Here is a 4274-nt window from a genome sequence, read left to right on the forward strand (position 1 = left end):
TAGTAAACTTTTAAGTTTTACCCAGAAAGCAGAAGTATTCTGATCCACTCCTAATGTCTACATAAAATATTTCATCATTTTAGTTCAGTTTATGACATTTTTTGGACTAGTATTAATGTTGTACCTCAGAAAAAAATCCAATCAACCAATTACAGAAAGTATGCTTAATTGTTAACCTTTTGAAAGAGGCAAACAAAATTATTTACGAAAACCTAAAATAATCTGATTAACAATTGATGCTGAAAGGTCATCAAAAACTGAGGAATAATAAATGTAGTTTTCCTGTATTTCACCTACTATTAATGGAAAATAGAGTGGCAAAATTTCTAAATGGAATATGTTAAAAGTACAAGAACCGAAAACACTGGTAACATTTCCTTTGCTTTATGACAGAAACATTTTCTAGGATGAAAACAGTGACATGTAGTTTTAGAGAATCTGAAATTTCTACATTCAAGAATGGAATTAAAATTCAACATAAGGGGAAAAAAGCAAAATATAGCTAGTGGTATCCAAACTTTAAATAAAACCTCAAAGGTAAGGATGGCTGCTGTTTTGTTCCAGTCATTGTTTCACAAAATGTTGGCTGTGTCATAAGTTATCTCCTGTGCTTTCTATCAGCCGAGGGCTGCTGAAGTACAAGACATTTCTCTGTAAAGGAATTGACGTTGAATTCCTTTGTAAATTCAATCTCAGTTGAAGTGTCGAGCAAGGTGGGCAGATCTATAATCAGCACAAAGTTGTACGAAGGAGTGAAGTATATTCTTGTCCAAATTAGCAAGTTGTTCTCCTGAGCAGACTTGCTTTAAATTATCTGGGGCAACTACCAGAAGATTGCAAAGAGCATGCAGAGTATCAAAAAGATGTAATACCATTGGAATCTTGAAGTCTTTGGCACACTTCCTATATTCAGCTACGTCGCAAATTGCCAACATGCCACCCATACAACTGTAGGAATATTGTTGAAGATGCTCATAGATAAGTCGATGAAAACATACTCCAAGTTCCATCAAAACTGTATCCACATTCTTCCCATCCATGGAATTTGTAATCCTCTCCACTTGTTTTCTTACATAAGTACAGACCTTTATACAGGCATTAGTATATTGAATCAAAACATTGTTTTCATCTTCTGGCTTAAAATCTGTTTTCTTTTGTTCTGCAGCCAAAATATGCTTCATCTGTCCAATCATACAATTTAATGTCCTATCAATGCCAGTATCCAATTTCATCTCCATTTGTTCAATTATTTCTTTTTTCTTCTGAAGGCATTCAGATAACTTAGGAGAAGAGCTTATTAGTGGCATAAGGTGATCATTAAACTGTTTGTCAAAAAGATGAAAAATAGTATTGGCCTGTTGCACAACATCCAAAAAATAAAGATTTGCATTCCTAGAATCTGAAGAGGGAATTCCAGCAAGTCCTGTTTCCAAAGCATAATCAATATGCTCAATACATAAAAATTCCACGAGAATGGTAAAAATTCTGAAGGCATTCTCTGGCAAGTCAGAAGGATCAGAGAGCCTATGACATCTTTCAAAGGCTTGTTGGGTTTCTTGTAAAAGATTAACCACCACTTCTTGGGATAGAAAAGTTTCCTCATAAGTATCCATACTTGGCCCAAGTGGTAAGTTGGTGTGTTGTCTAATTCTCTCCTTCAAATCTTGAATACCTCCTGTGCCAATGGATCTCTTTTGATGGTTTTTCGAATCATAATAGCGCTGTAGGATCATAGCACTTCTGCTTTTCAAATATCTAGTCTCCACCTCAATATAGTTCTCCAAATAGGAAATGAATATGGATTTGATAAGCTTAGACAAGAAAGTCTGATACATTTTGAATAAGTTTAGCCAGGACTATTTCTGGATTACTGAAGATATCTCCAACTCATTTGTTCACTCGTTGACAGAGTATTGCAGCATCTCCAAATATATCATTTCTCAAATAAGCACCCACCTGGCACTGCTTTGTATAAACATCAACACAAAGGGAATAACCCTTCAAATGAAGTAAAACTGCTGCTACTTCTCTCATTTTGGAGATTTCACCTCTTCTTTGAGCAGTGGTAAACTCCTGAATCAGCTGGCATTCTAAATCATGGTATTTACTTGCAATTTTGGACTTAACTTCTGAAAATCTATCAAAAGGTAACTCTTGGGCAATTAGGTGCAACTTCTGAATGATGTCTGCTGCTTCCTTTATCTTTTCAGAATTTGTAAAAACATCAGATTTCAATTCTCCATCCAGAAACTCATTAAAGTATTTCATCAATTTCTGAGCCTGCACTGCGCGTTGTCTGGGTGTGTTTACCCCCTCTAACTGGTCTCCAAGGTGAGAGACTTTAGTTGCTACATAGCTAATGTGCTCATCTAGTTCTTGGAAATGTTGGAAGGCAACCTGATTGCTTTTCTGCAGCTCTTGTACCTTCTTGGCAAATTCCTTGGCTTCTTTCTGACATTGTTGCTCTAGTTTCTCTCCTTTGAATCCTTTCATCCATTATCTGGAGTTCCTGAATATGATTTACAAATTCTTCTAATAATCTTTTAGGATCAAAAGCTTCAGGTCCACCTCTAGAGCCTCCTCCTGGGGCTCTCCATATAAGACGTTCAATATATTCATCTGCCACAAAAGCCTCCTCGAAGAGCTCGGCCATCGTAGCCATCCCGGCCTGCTGAGAGGCTCGCCACGCACTGGATGCCGTCTCCGCGTCACATGCTGCGCCTCAGAGGCGCGGCGCACAGGTGTCCCAGGCGAGGCGGGAGAGCGGCCATGAAGCGAAGCCGCAAACGCCTGTCAGCTGCCTCCCGGTGCCGCCCGCGCTGCTCCTAGGTTCTTTTTAAGAGGTGTTTTAAAGGTGTTTCACTTTATACTAGAATAACACAAAGAAAATATTAAGAAGATTTAACGAGAATAAAATCATAATTAATTACGGGCATATCAGTGTCTGAGAAGATGTGTAGAAAACTGATTTGAGCAGGAATAGTCTGTATTACAGTTTCCTGATATGATTTTCTCGGTAACTGGGAGAACTAGACAGAAGATAAAGGTAATAGGGTTTAAGAGTAGAAAGAAAAAAAAGTATATATATTTTCTGGAGAGAAAGTAAGCAGCTTGGTTATATAATTTATTCATAAGTCATCAGTTCAAAAATATTAAATTATATAAATTAATAATCGATTCATAATTTAGAGAGTCATTGTCATTCTTATAATGTGGACAGAGTAAAGATTGTCAACTTTTCATTACCCATTGTTTAAAGCCCACTGGAATTTTAGTTCATGTTTTGGGCATTGATCAAAAGATTCTGACTTTGATTTCCTTGTTCTGTAGAGTTAAATTATTTAGACTCTATTTTCATCTTAAAGGAAGGCCTCAAACACTCATAGGAATCTTGCAAGATTGCCCTCTAGTACTATTTTGTTTATCCTTATCCATCCTTGGATGTATCTTGGTTAGAAGAGAAATAAAAAATATTTCAGAACTCCCTGTACCTAGTGTATTAGTACTTCAATAATAGCACACAGGGCAAAATTTTAGAGATGGCACTTATGTTCTCAGCAATTTGATAATTTATTACACCTTTAGGTCTATTCCAATTTTTCAGTTGTAAAGTTTTAAAAATGATATTAAGTAGGTTTATTTTCATTGGTAGAAAAAAAATAATAACCTTCAGACTTTTGTGACTGGTAAGGTTGCAGAGCAACAGTGTAGATGTTTATAAAAGTAGAAATGGCATAGCACTTCACCAATAGAACTGCTGATACAAGTGGGAATGAGACATGCTACAGAAGAATATACTGCGTGGCTTTTTACAAAAGAGCCATTATTGAATTTTTAGAAAATTGTTAATATTTTAAAATTATTAATAGTTTTAATAATAGATTGTTAATATTAAAGATTAATATTAATAATAGATTGTTAATATTAATGATTAATATTAATAATATTGAATAAAATCCATTGTTATTTCATATTAAAAATACTATTTATCAATATTAGTGTCATTTAAAGTAATAAAATTATTAATAAATTTTTTTAAACACTGGAGAATATTTTCTGACTGAGCAAACAATAGAATAGAATAAAATACAGTTTAAAATATAGCTTAAATTAAGTGAAATGAAATAATAGAGTAGGGTGAGAGGTGAAATTGCAGATAGCTCAAAACTCATGATTAATATCAAAGTATATCAACATTTGATATCTAAGGAAGAGAAACCATTTTGGAATAAATTCTGATTAAAACTTGGCAGAAAACTGGGATAAGATAGTGA

At 34.7% G+C, this 4274-nt stretch overlaps 1 pseudogene; it reads right to left on the reverse strand.

Moving 5' to 3' along the window:
- Positions 1–368: 368 nt before the first annotated feature.
- On the reverse strand, positions 369–2666 carry LOC101150074 (exocyst complex component 5-like; annotated as a pseudogene).
- Positions 2667–4274: the final 1608 nt, after the last annotated feature.

This window comes from Gorilla gorilla, chromosome 3, assembly GCF_029281585.2.
Source record: "Gorilla gorilla gorilla isolate KB3781 chromosome 3, NHGRI_mGorGor1-v2.1_pri, whole genome shotgun sequence".
Classification (NCBI taxonomy): domain Eukaryota; kingdom Metazoa; phylum Chordata; class Mammalia; order Primates; family Hominidae; genus Gorilla; species Gorilla gorilla.